At 24.7% G+C, this 16,931-nt stretch overlaps 1 long non-coding RNA gene across 1 annotated transcript in view; it reads left to right on the plus strand.

Annotated features, from left to right (window-relative positions):
* Nucleotides 1-1,206: 1,206 nt before the first annotated feature.
* The window catches only part of LOC130668007 (uncharacterized), a 34,326-nt gene continuing 18,601 nt past the window's right edge, over nucleotides 1,207-16,931 (plus strand). The window contains exons 1-2 of the long non-coding RNA XR_008989943.1: nucleotides 1,207-2,214; nucleotides 2,898-3,208. This is a non-coding gene — a long non-coding RNA (uncharacterized LOC130668007). The remainder of the gene's footprint in view (nucleotides 2,215-2,897; nucleotides 3,209-16,931) is intronic.

Here is a 16,931-nt window from a genome sequence, read left to right on the forward strand (position 1 = left end):
GATCTAAATTTCTCGATCGAATCGTCGATCCCGTTCCCCATCGAGGAAATCACCATCGGGATATCGATCGCCCGAACACTTCCGCAATCACGCGTATTTCTTTTTTTAAAAAAACTTTTCCTTATATTCGCCGTCTCCCGATTTATTTCGGTCTCAATATTAACACAGGGCTTTGTTGCTTTGTTCCCAGTGCACTCTGACACACAACAACGGACAATTGGACTCGAGAAACTGCCGCGTTATGTATTTTGTCCAAGTGTTTCACGCCGCGGCGGTTATTCACGATAACAAAAAATAACTAAAGACACATTAAAGTCCATTGTACTCGGAATTTATTGGATTAAATTCATTGTCGATGTTACCATGTGTAAACATTATTGTCTCCAGGTAAATTGTTGTCGTCGAGCTATGAGTTTGCTTCGCCTTACAACTGGGCTTTGCTTTTTATTCAACCGACTATTCATCGGAAATTTTTAAAATAACTTTAAATATATTCAGAATTTAAGATAAATTTTAAAATTAGCCGACAATTTTTTTCCTCTGTACAGTTGAGGAGATAGATCATGGATATAAACAATAAAAATGTCTATCCGAGTAATACAAAAGTGGAGATAATTATTGGAGACGCAAATGGATGTTGACGTTAATCTGTTCACCTCGAGCATAAGTAATCACCTTGCGATTTTTATTTAAGTAAATAACATAAAGAGATTTCTATTTTGTGCATTAATAGCCGATGTCCAAGGCGTCTGCATAAAAGATACTGATATCAATGATACTAAATATATATAACTTCCGGCAGGGACCTTGGATAAACTTTTATTCTCATCCTTCCCACGAATAAGCGACGCGTTGCACCGCCGGTTTACCTCAATCTCAAACTCTATCTCAACATTTATTTCGAGGGATCCTTGAGCACATATCGCTCCGAGCGGTTAAATACAACAGCAACAGCAACAGCAACAGCACCGCGCCTCCACAAAGATAGATGATCTCCAACTTTCCAAAACCGACTGGATATAACACTCGAGGTTACGTGTCGATCTCAAAGAATGCCAACAATTATAAAAATTACGAGGGGTGTGGAGTCTCGAGTCATTCAGGATTCAGGGTCGGGAATTTTAAATTTAAAATATATTTAGAACCCAACAAACAATTTAACAGTAAATTAACAATTTCACCGAACCGATCATCAATAGAGAAGTTGTTTTAATAAAACAAACAAACAACAATCATTTTTTATTATTGAGCACGCTGGTGGCTATTAGCCTCAATTAGCCGCAAATAAAAGTCAGGAACTGTAGAATTGGAAAAGTCGTTCGGGATTAACGAGCATGCATGAAAACGATACGTGCAGTGTCTCTCTTCTGATAATATGTGAGGCTCTGTTGTGAGCTGGTATTCTGCTGGCTCGGACGGTTCGATCTTAAACCGGAAGCCACATTATAACCAAGACAACCAAGACTATCGCCAGTAACCACAACATTAAACCCTAAGCTTTAATCTCAGCTTTATTTAGCGGTAAAAGCTACAGCCGGGTCTATAGGAGATTAACAGACGATCTTTCTCCAGTGAACGTGTTAATTTGATAGCTCTCCGGCATCGAAATGGAAAATGGAGCAGCATGCACGCATATTTACACGTACAGCAGTATAGCTGTGCAGTAAGTAGTCAACTGTGTGTTAAATCTCTCTTTATTTTTATTTATAGTGCTCGAGAAACTGCATTAGTATAGTTAAGTTATGTATAGAAGCTATAAGCTAGCACAATCCAAGGCGTAGATGCTGCACTGATAGCGAGTCCACGACTCGACTAGTTTAACTTGTGTCCAGTATAAAACACGCCTGCTTTTTTTTTCATTTTATGTTGATCGTGTGTGAGTGTGTGTGTGTGTGCTATTCGCAGGTGATGCAGACACGAACCGAGAAGTTGAGGCATAGAGAGTAGAGCGGGATAGGAGTGGACGTTGCTGGGTGGACGTCTTCAAAAAATCAGGAAGTGGATCAGCACGTATATCGCCTCGTAGGGGGTCGCAATTTCTAATGCTACGGTGTACTAGACTACATTACGCTATCCACTGCACTAGGACTCTCTCCTCGGCTGAAAAAGGATGACGATGCGTCTTTCTCTTTATGCGGCTCAGAAAGACCTCAAGAGAGAGGAAGAAATTTTATTATTTTACTTTGCATACGCAAATGTGACTTTGGTCGAGAGGTGAATGTACAAACACCTTATTTATACTTACTTTTTATATTTATATATATATTTATACAAGTTTATTGAGTTATTACATCATTTATAATTGTCTCGTTATAACACACTTATAATTAATTAAACGATGTAATAGATAATTGTTAATCAAGTTTTATATTTTAAATTATATATTTATTACTTTGTTGCCGCATTTATGGCCCATTAATATTTTTTGTTTAAACAAATTATTTGTCACGTTTCAGTTGATTTAAAATTTTTTTGGAGCTTTGCGTTAATTTTTTTTTCATTAATTGATCGATGGAATTTTAAACTCACGGGGTTTGAATTTTTTTTCGGAGCCCGCTCTGAAAAAGACTTCGAGCGGGCATTAATTTGGTGTTGAATATTAAATATGTAATTGAAACTGTTATATGTTTATTAACATACAGGTGGTATTTAATCTGACGTGACATGTGGGTCAGCTTACAAAACATAAAACACGCAATTATAAATAATATTAAAAATTTCGAGGCACAGGTCAACTGAAATAAAGACACGATTATTATTATTGTTATTATATATGTATATAATGATATGAGTAAATGACGATAGTTAAAAGTGATTGGTTTCAATTTCCCGTTTTCTCATAATATAAAAGCTTCAATTTAATGGACATTAATTGCTTTACTCTCGATACTTTCCAGATTGATGTATCCAGTATCATTTTATTCATCCAAAGTCGGACTTATAGAGATCGAGTAGTCTTCGCTTTCATCGCGGAACAGCCAGAGCGAGCTAATATGAAACTGAAACTAGATCGACCGGATGTTCTCTACTGGCTCGTCCTGATGGGATTTTAAATTTCCCGATATGTTTGTATACACGCACATACATTGAAACCATCGCTCGGACTAATGCCGAGCTACTATTTAATGACATCGATGATACCTTATACCTTCTACGTCGCTTCTAACTTCATTAAACGGCTGACATTTAAATCGTTACCGCTTACAAGGTAATCAACTCTATCGACTTTATTAACTATATTTATTTTTTTAGTTTTTATTCAATTACAGAAAAAAAATTAACCTGATCAAGACGTTCGGACTAGTCGGACTGTCATTTCTTTTATTAATTTATCAATTACAATTAATCCGCAGGATTTTTTTTAATTATTTAGCACCAGGGCTACACCCCATAGGGTTCCTCGAAAATTAAAAGAAAAATTAAGTCCATTACTTAGGTAATGTCTCTTGGATTTCCAGAGAATTCAACTGCCGATAATTCTACTTTTTTTTACAACACCGAGTGCTGGGTCCATATTTTCTCTGAGATTTCTATGGAATTTCTCTGGGATTTCCAGAGAATTCAACTGGCGATAATTCTATTCTAAACTTCCCGCTAAGAAAATTGTGGATTTTCAAAAATTCGGGAAGTTATTGGTTTCGGTCCGATTTACGAAAATCGAATTTCCATCAGATGTCGACGTTTCGAGGTCCTAGGAAGCTATCCTGACTAATTTCACGATGATGTCCGAGTGTATGTATGTGTGTACGTACGTAAGTACGTATGTATGTATGTAAATATTCATAACTCTTGAACGAATGAACCGATTTTGATCGTTGAGGTGTCATTCGACGCGGCTTGTTAATGTCTTGAAGCCGTAAAGATTTGAGATTAATCGGTAGGGTGCGTTCAGAGATATTTCAAAAATAAAATTTTTTCAAAAATGTTTTATTTGGATAACTTTTGATTTGCTCGATAGATTGATTCCAAAATCTAATCAGCTCTAAAGCTCTATAAGCCGCGTCGAATGCCACCTCAACCATCGAAATCGGTTTATTCGTTCAAGAGAAACCGTTGACGAAAGAATTCAAAAAAAATTTTTTCCTTGGTATTTTTGAAATTTCTCAAAAACGGCTAAATAAATCGATTTCAAAATTTGAACAGCTTCAAAACTTGATAAAACTCGTCGATTGCCACCTCAACCATCAAAATCGGTTAATTCGTTCGCGGGATATCGTGGGAGAAGGAAATTCTAAAAAATGGTTTTTTACAAAACAATGGCAAACAAAAGTATTTGCGAGCTCAAAGAGCTCGGAAATGTAATCACAATAATGTTTTCGAGCTCAACAAGCTCGAGAACAGCAGGGAGTTTTGGGGCTGGCCCGCAGGGTCAACTGACAGACCGATTTTCTATTGATTTTCTATCGATTTTCTATCACAGCAACAGGTTTATGTTTTATATCAATTTTCTATGGGTTTTCTATCGAATTTCTATCACAGCAACAAGTTTATGTAATAATACCATACCATACAAATTCTATATAAAATTTATACCCATAGTAATACCATACAAATTCTATATAAAATTTATACCCATAGTAATACCATACAAATTCTATATAAAATTTATACCCATAGTAATACCATACAAATTCTATATAAAATTTATACCCATAGTAATACCATACAAATTCTATATAAAATTTATACCCATAGTAATACCATACAAATTCTATATAAAATTTATACCCATAGTAATACCATACAAATTCTATATAAAATTTATACCCATAGTAATACCATACAAATTCTATATAAAATTTATACCCATAGTAATACCATACAAATTCTATATAAAATTTATACCCATAGTAATACCATACAAATTCTATATAAAATTTATACCCATAGTAATACCATACAAATTCTATATAAAATTTATACCCATAGTAATACCATACAAATTCTATATAAAATTTATACCCATAGTAATACCATACAAATTCTATATAAAATTTATACCCATAGTAATACCATACAAATTCTATATAAAATTTATACCCATAGTAATACCATACAAATTCTATATAAAATTTATACCCATAGTAATACCATACAAATTCTATATAAAATTTATACCCATAGTAATACCATACAAATTCTATATAAAATTTATACCCATAGTAATACCATACAAATTCTATATAAAATTTATACCCATAGTAATACCATACAAATTCTATATAAAATTTATACCCATAGTAATACCATACAAATTCTATATAAAATTTATACCCATAGTAATACCATACAAATTCTATATAAAATTTATACCCATAGTAATACCATACAAATTCTATATAAAATTTATACCCATAGTAATACCATACAAATTCTATATAAAATTTATACCCATAGTAATACCATACAAATTCTATATAAAATTTATACCCATAGTAATACCATACAAATTCTATATAAAATTTATACCCATAGTAATACCATACAAATTCTATATAAAATTTATACCCATAGTAATACCATACAAATTCTATATAAAATTTATACCCATAGTAATACCATACAAATTCTATATAAAATTTATACCCATAGTAATACCATACAAATTCTATATAAAATTTATACCCATAGTAATACCATACAAATTCTATATAAAATTTATACCCATAGTAATACCATACAAATTCTATATAAAATTTATACCCATAGTAATACCATACAAATTCTATATAAAATTTATACCCATAGTAATACCATACAAATTCTATATAAAATTTATACCCATAGTAATACCATACAAATTCTATATAAAATTTATACCCATAGTAATACCATACAAATTCTATATAAAATTTATACCCATAGTAATACCATACAAATTCTATATAAAATTTATACCCATAGTAATACCATACAAATTCTATATAAAATTTATACCCATAGTAATACCATACAAATTCTATATAAAATTTATACCCATAGTAATACCATACAAATTCTATATAAAATTTATACCCATAGTAATACCATACAAATTCTATATAAAATTTATACCCATAGTAATACCATACAAATTCTATATAAAATTTATACCCATAGTAATACCATACAAATTCTATATAAAATTTATACCCATAGTAATACCATACAAATTCTATATAAAATTTATACCCATAGTAATACCATACAAATTCTATATAAAATTTATACCCATAGTAATACCATACAAATTCTATATAAAATTTATACCCATAGTAATACCATACAAATTCTATATAAAATTTATACCCATAGTAATACCATACAAATTCTATATAAAATTTATACCCATAGTAATACCATACAAATTCTATATAAAATTTATACCCATAGTAATACCATACAAATTCTATATAAAATTTATACCCATAGTAATACCATACAAATTCTATATAAAATTTATACCCATAGTAATACCATACAAATTCTATATAAAATTTATACCCATAGTAATACCATACAAATTCTATATAAAATTTATACCCATAGTAATACCATACAAATTCTATATAAAATTTATACCCATAGTAATACCATACAAATTCTATATAAAATTTATACCCATAGTAATACCATACAAATTCTATATAAAATTTATACCCATAGTAATACCATACAAATTCTATATAAAATTTATACCCATAGTAATACCATACAAATTCTATATAAAATTTATACCCATAGTAATACCATACAAATTCTATATAAAATTTATACCCATAGTAATACCATACAAATTCTATATAAAATTTATACCCATAGTAATACCATACAAATTCTATATAAAATTTATACCCATAGTAATACCATACAAATTCTATATAAAATTTATACCCATAGTAATACCATACAAATTCTATATAAAATTTATACCCATAGTAATACCATACAAATTCTATATAAAATTTATACCCATAGTAATACCATACAAATTCTATATAAAATTTATACCCATAGTAATACCATACAAATTCTATATAAAATTTATACCCATAGTAATACCATACAAATTCTATATAAAATTTATACCCATAGTAATACCATACAAATTCTATATAAAATTTATACCCATAGTAATACCATACAAATTCTATATAAAATTTATACCCATAGTAATACCATACAAATTCTATATAAAATTTATACCCATAGTAATACCATACAAATTCTATATAAAATTTATACCCATAGTAATACCATACAAATTCTATATAAAATTTATACCCATAGTAATACCATACAAATTCTATATAAAATTTATACCCATAGTAATACCATACAAATTCTATATAAAATTTATACCCATAGTAATACCATACAAATTCTATATAAAATTTATACCCATAGTAATACCATACAAATTCTATATAAAATTTATACCCATAGTAATACCATACAAATTCTATATAAAATTTATACCCATAGTAATACCATACAAATTCTATATAAAATTTATACCCATAGTAATACCATACAAATTCTATATAAAATTTATACCCATAGTAATACCATACAAATTCTATATAAAATTTATACCCATAGTAATACCATACAAATTCTATATAAAATTTATACCCATAGTAATACCATACAAATTCTATATAAAATTTATACCCATAGTAATACCATACAAATTCTATATAAAATTTATACCCATAGTAATACCATACAAATTCTATATAAAATTTATACCCATAGTAATACCATACAAATTCTATATAAAATTTATACCCATAGTAATACCATACAAATTCTATATAAAATTTATACCCATAGTAATACCATACAAATTCTATATAAAATTTATACCCATAGTAATACCATACAAATTCTATATAAAATTTATACCCATAGTAATACCATACAAATTCTATATAAAATTTATACCCATAGTAATACCATACAAATTCTATATAAAATTTATACCCATAGTAATACCATACAAATTCTATATAAAATTTATACCCATAGTAATACCATACAAATTCTATATAAAATTTATACCCATAGTAATACCATACAAATTCTATATAAAATTTATACCCATAGTAATACCATACAAATTCTATATAAAATTTATACCCATAGTAATACCATACAAATTCTATATAAAATTTATACCCATAGTAATACCATACAAATTCTATATAAAATTTATACCCATAGTAATACCATACAAATTCTATATAAAATTTATACCCATAGTAATACCATACAAATTCTATATAAAATTTATACCCATAGTAATACCATACAAATTCTATATAAAATTTATACCCATAGTAATACCATACAAATTCTATATAAAATTTATACCCATAGTAATACCATACAAATTCTATATAAAATTTATACCCATAGTAATACCATACAAATTCTATATAAAATTTATACCCATAGTAATACCATACAAATTCTATATAAAATTTATACCCATAGTAATACCATACAAATTCTATATAAAATTTATACCCATAGTAATACCATACAAATTCTATATAAAATTTATACCCATAGTAATACCATACAAATTCTATATAAAATTTATACCCATAGTAATACCATACAAATTCTATATAAAATTTATACCCATAGTAATACCATACAAATTCTATATAAAATTTATACCCATAGTAATACCATACAAATTCTATATAAAATTTATACCCATAGTAATACCATACAAATTCTATATAAAATTTATACCCATAGTAATACCATACAAATTCTATATAAAATTTATACCCATAGTAATACCATACAAATTCTATATAAAATTTATACCCATAGTAATACCATACAAATTCTATATAAAATTTATACCCATAGTAATACCATACAAATTCTATATAAAATTTATACCCATAGTAATACCATACAAATTCTATATAAAATTTATACCCATAGTAATACCATACAAATTCTATATAAAATTTATACCCATAGTAATACCATACAAATTCTATATAAAATTTATACCCATAGTAATACCATACAAATTCTATATAAAATTTATACCCATAGTAATACCATACAAATTCTATATAAAATTTATACCCATAGTAATACCATACAAATTCTATATAAAATTTATACCCATAGTAATACCATACAAATTCTATATAAAATTTATACCCATAGTAATACCATACAAATTCTATATAAAATTTATACCCATAGTAATACCATACAAATTCTATATAAAATTTATACCCATAGTAATACCATACAAATTCTATATAAAATTTATACCCATAGTAATACCATACAAATTCTATATAAAATTTATACCCATAGTAATACCATACAAATTCTATATAAAATTTATACCCATAGTAATACCATACAAATTCTATATAAAATTTATACCCATAGTAATACCATACAAATTCTATATAAAATTTATACCCATAGTAATACCATACAAATTCTATATAAAATTTATACCCATAGTAATACCATACAAATTCTATATAAAATTTATACCCATAGTAATACCATACAAATTCTATATAAAATTTATACCCATAGTAATACCATACAAATTCTATATAAAATTTATACCCATAGTAATACCATACAAATTCTATATAAAATTTATACCCATAGTAATACCATACAAATTCTATATAAAATTTATACCCATAGTAATACCATACAAATTCTATATAAAATTTATACCCATAGTAATACCATACAAATTCTATATAAAATTTATACCCATAGTAATACCATACAAATTCTATATAAAATTTATACCCATAGTAATACCATACAAATTCTATATAAAATTTATACCCATAGTAATACCATACAAATTCTATATAAAATTTATACCCATAGTAATACCATACAAATTCTATATAAAATTTATACCCATAGTAATACCATACAAATTCTATATAAAATTTATACCCATAGTAATACCATACAAATTCTATATAAAATTTATACCCATAGTAATACCATACAAATTCTATATAAAATTTATACCCATAGTAATACCATACAAATTCTATATAAAATTTATACCCATAGTAATACCATACAAATTCTATATAAAATTTATACCCATAGTAATACCATACAAATTCTATATAAAATTTATACCCATAGTAATACCATACAAATTCTATATAAAATTTATACCCATAGTAATACCATACAAATTCTATATAAAATTTATACCCATAGTAATACCATACAAATTCTATATAAAATTTATACCCATAGTAATACCATACAAATTCTATATAAAATTTATACCCATAGTAATACCATACAAATTCTATATAAAATTTATACCCATAGTAATACCATACAAATTCTATATAAAATTTATACCCATAGTAATACCATACAAATTCTATATAAAATTTATACCCATAGTAATACCATACAAATTCTATATAAAATTTATACCCATAGTAATACCATACAAATTCTATATAAAATTTATACCCATAGTAATACCATACAAATTCTATATAAAATTTATACCCATAGTAATACCATACAAATTCTATATAAAATTTATACCCATAGTAATACCATACAAATTCTATATAAAATTTATACCCATAGTAATACCATACAAATTCTATATAAAATTTATACCCATAGTAATACCATACAAATTCTATATAAAATTTATACCCATAGTAATACCATACAAATTCTATATAAAATTTATACCCATAGTAATACCATACAAATTCTATATAAAATTTATACCCATAGTAATACCATACAAATTCTATATAAAATTTATACCCATAGTAATACCATACAAATTCTATATAAAATTTATACCCATAGTAATACCATACAAATTCTATATAAAATTTATACCCATAGTAATACCATACAAATTCTATATAAAATTTATACCCATAGTAATACCATACAAATTCTATATAAAATTTATACCCATAGTAATACCATACAAATTCTATATAAAATTTATACCCATAGTAATACCATACAAATTCTATATAAAATTTATACCCATAGTAATACCATACAAATTCTATATAAAATTTATACCCATAGTAATACCATACAAATTCTATATAAAATTTATACCCATAGTAATACCATACAAATTCTATATAAAATTTATACCCATAGTAATACCATACAAATTCTATATAAAATTTATACCCATAGTAATACCATACAAATTCTATATAAAATTTATACCCATAGTAATACCATACAAATTCTATATAAAATTTATACCCATAGTAATACCATACAAATTCTATATAAAATTTATACCCATAGTAATACCATACAAATTCTATATAAAATTTATACCCATAGTAATACCATACAAATTCTATATAAAATTTATACCCATAGTAATACCATACAAATTCTATATAAAATTTATACCCATAGTAATACCATACAAATTCTATATAAAATTTATACCCATAGTAATACCATACAAATTCTATATAAAATTTATACCCATAGTAATACCATACAAATTCTATATAAAATTTATACCCATAGTAATACCATACAAATTCTATATAAAATTTATACCCATAGTAATACCATACAAATTCTATATAAAATTTATACCCATAGTAATACCATACAAATTCTATATAAAATTTATACCCATAGTAATACCATACAAATTCTATATAAAATTTATACCCATAGTAATACCATACAAATTCTATATAAAATTTATACCCATAGTAATACCATACAAATTCTATATAAAATTTATACCCATAGTAATACCATACAAATTCTATATAAAATTTATACCCATAGTAATACCATACAAATTCTATATAAAATTTATACCCATAGTAATACCATACAAATTCTATATAAAATTTATACCCATAGTAATACCATACAAATTCTATATAAAATTTATACCCATAGTAATACCATACAAATTCTATATAAAATTTATACCCATAGTAATACCATACAAATTCTATATAAAATTTATACCCATAGTAATACCATACAAATTCTATATAAAATTTATACCCATAGTAATACCATACAAATTCTATATAAAATTTATACCCATAGTAATACCATACAAATTCTATATAAAATTTATACCCATAGTAATACCATACAAATTCTATATAAAATTTATACCCATAGTAATACCATACAAATTCTATATAAAATTTATACCCATAGTAATACCATACAAATTCTATATAAAATTTATACCCATAGTAATACCATACAAATTCTATATAAAATTTATACCCATAGTAATACCATACAAATTCTATATAAAATTTATACCCATAGTAATACCATACAAATTCTATATAAAATTTATACCCATAGTAATACCATACAAATTCTATATAAAATTTATACCCATAGTAATACCATACAAATTCTATATAAAATTTATACCCATAGTAATACCATACAAATTCTATATAAAATTTATACCCATAGTAATACCATACAAATTCTATATAAAATTTATACCCATAGTAATACCATACAAATTCTATATAAAATTTATACCCATAGTAATACCATACAAATTCTATATAAAATTTATACCCATAGTAATACCATACAAATTCTATATAAAATTTATACCCATAGTAATACCATACAAATTCTATATAAAATTTATACCCATAGTAATACCATACAAATTCTATATAAAATTTATACCCATAGTAATACCATACAAATTCTATATAAAATTTATACCCATAGTAATACCATACAAATTCTATATAAAATTTATACCCATAGTAATACCATACAAATTCTATATAAAATTTATACCCATAGTAATACCATACAAATTCTATATAAAATTTATACCCATAGTAATACCATACAAATTCTATATAAAATTTATACCATAGTAATACCATACAAATTCTATATAAAATTTATACCCATAGTAATACCATACAAATTCTATATAAAATTTATACCCATAGTAATACCATACAAATTCTATATAAAATTTATACCCATAGTAATACCATACAAATTCTATATAAAATTTATACCCATAGTAATACCATACAAATTCTATATAAAATTTATACCCATAGTAATACCATACAAATTCTATATAAAATTTATACCCATAGTAATACCATACAAATTCTATATAAAATTTATACCCATAGTAATACCATACAAATTCTATATAAAATTTATACCCATAGTAATACCATACAAATTCTATATAAAATTTATACCCATAGTAATACCATACAAATTCTATATAAAATTTATACCCATAGTAATACCATACAAATTCTATATAAAATTTATACCCATAGTAATACCATACAAATTCTATATAAAATTTATACCCATAGTAATACCATACAAATTCTATATAAAATTTATACCCATAGTAATACCATACAAATTCTATATAAAATTTATACCCATAGTAATACCATACAAATTCTATATAAAATTTATACCCATAGTAATACCATACAAATTCTATATAAAATTTATACCCATAGTAATACCATACAAATTCTATTATAAAATTTATACCCATAGTAATACCATACAAATTCTATATAAAATTTATACCCATAGTAATACCATACAAATTCTATATAAAATTTATACCCATAGTAATACCATACAAATTCTATATAAAATTTATACCCATAGTAATACCATACAAATTCTATATAAAATTTATACCCATAGTAATACCATACAAATTCTATATAAAATTTATACCCATAGTAATACCATACAAATTCTATATAAAATTTATACCCATAGTAATACCATACAAATTCTATATAAAATTTATACCCATAGTAATACCATACAAATTCTATATAAAATTTATACCCATAGTAATACCATACAAATTCTATATAAAATTTATACCCATAGTAATACCATACAAATTCTATATAAAATTTATACCCATAGTAATACCATACAAATTCTATATAAAATTTATACCCATAGTAATACCATACAAATTCTATATAAAATTTATACCCATAGTAATACCATACAAATTCTATATAAAATTTATACCCATAGTAATACCATACAAATTCTATATAAAATTTATACCCATAGTAATACCATACAAATTCTATATAAAATTTATACCCATAGTAATACCATACAAATTCTATATAAAATTTATACCCATAGTAATACCATACAAATTCTATATAAAATTTATACCCATAGTAATACCATACAAATTCTATATAAAATTTATACCCATAGTAATACCATACAAATTCTATATAAAATTTATACCCATAGTAATACCATACAAATTCTATATAAAATTTATACCCATAGTAATACCATACAAATTCTATATAAAATTTATACCCATAGTAATACCAAATTAAATTACCCATAATACATACAATTCTATATAAAATTTATACCCATAGTAATACCATACAAATTCTATATAAAATTTATACCCATAGTAATACCATACAAATTCTATATAAAATTTATACCCATAGTAATACCATACAAATTCTATATAAAATTTATACCCATAGTAATACCATACAAATTCTATATAAAATTTATACCCATAGTAATACCATACAAATTCTATATAAAATTTATACCCATAGTAATACCATACAAATTCTATATAAAATTTATACCCATAGTAATACCATACAAATTCTATATAAAATTTATACCCATAGTAATACCATACAAATTCTATATAAAATTTATACCCATAGTAATACCATACAAATTCTATATAAAATTTATACCCATAGTAATACCATACAAATTCTATATAAAATTTATACCCATAGTAATACCATACAAATTCTATATAAAATTTATACCCATAGTAATACCATACAAATTCTATATAAAATTTATACCCATAGTAATACCATACAAATTCTATATAAAATTTATACCCATAGTAATACCATACAAATTCTATATAAAATTTATACCCATAGTAATACCATACAAATTCTATATAAAATTTATACCCATAGTAATACCATACAAATTCTATATAAAATTTATACCCATAGTAATACCATACAAATTCTATATAAAATTTATACCCATAGTAATACCATACAAATTCTATATAAAATTTATACCCATAGTAATACCATACAAATTCTATATAAAATTTATACCCATAGTAATACCATACAAATTCTATATAAAATTTATACCCATAGTAATACCATACAAATTCTATATAAAATTTATACCCATAGTAATACCATACAAATTCTATATAAAATTTATACCCATAGTAATACCATACAAATTCTATATAAAATTTATACCCATAGTAATACCATACAAATTCTATATAAAATTTATACCCATAGTAATACCATACAAATTCTATATAAAATTTATACCCATAGTAATACCATACAAATTCTATATAAAATTTATACCCATAGTAATACCATACAAATTCTATATAAAATTTATACCCATAGTAATACCATACAAATTCTATATAAAATTTATACCCATAGTAATACCATACAAATTCTATATAAAATTTATACCCATAGTAATACCATACAAATTCTATATAAAATTTATACCCATAGTAATACCATACAAATTCTATATAAAATTTATACCCATAGTAATACCATACAAATTCTATATAAAATTTATACCCATAGTAATACCATACAAATTCTATATAAAATTTATACCCATAGTAATACCATACAAATTCTATATAAAATTTATACCCATAGTAATACCATACAAATTCTATATAAAATTTATACCCATAGTAATACCATACAAATTCTATATAAAATTTATACCCATAGTAATACCATACAAATTCTATATAAAATTTATACCCATAGTAATACCATACAAATTCTATATAAAATTTATACCCATAGTAATACCATACAAATTCTATATAAAATTTATACCCATAGTAATACCATACAAATTCTATATAAAATTTATACCCATAGTAATACCATACAAATTCTATATAAAATTTATACCCATAGTAATACCATACAAATTCTATATAAAATTTATACCCATAGTAATACCATACAAATTCTATATAAAATTTATACCCATAGTAATACCATACAAATTCTATATAAAATTTATACCCATAGTAATACCATACAAATTCTATATAAAATTTATACCCATAGTAATACCATACAAATTCTATATAAAATTTATACCCATAGTAATACCATACAAATTCTATATAAAATTTATACCCATAGTAATACCATACAAATTCTATATAAAATTTATACCCATAGTAATACCATACAAATTCTATATAAAATTTATACCCATAGTAATACCATACAAATTCTATATAAAATTTATACCCATAGTAATACCATACAAATTCTATATAAAATTTATACCCATAGTAATACCATACAAATTCTATATAAAATTTATACCCATAGTAATACCATACAAATTCTATATAAAATTTATACCCATAGTAATACCATACAAATTCTATATAAAATTTATACCCATAGTAATACCATACAAATTCTATATAAAATTTATACCCATAGTAATACCATACAAATTCTATATAAAATTTATACCCATAGTAATACCATAGCAAATTCTATATAAAATTTATACCCATAGTAATACCATACAAATTCTATATAAAATTTATACCCATAGTAATACCATACAAATTCTATATAAAATTTATACCCATAGTAATACCATACAAATTCTATATAAAATTTATACCCATAGTAATACCATACAAATTCTATATAAAATTTATACCCATAGTAATACCATACAAATTCTATATAAAATTTATACCCATAGTAATACCATACAAATTCTATATAAAATTTATACCATAGTAATACCAT

Source organism: Microplitis mediator, chromosome 5 (assembly GCF_029852145.1).
Source record: "Microplitis mediator isolate UGA2020A chromosome 5, iyMicMedi2.1, whole genome shotgun sequence".
NCBI classification, from domain to species: Eukaryota; Metazoa; Arthropoda; class Insecta; order Hymenoptera; family Braconidae; genus Microplitis; species Microplitis mediator.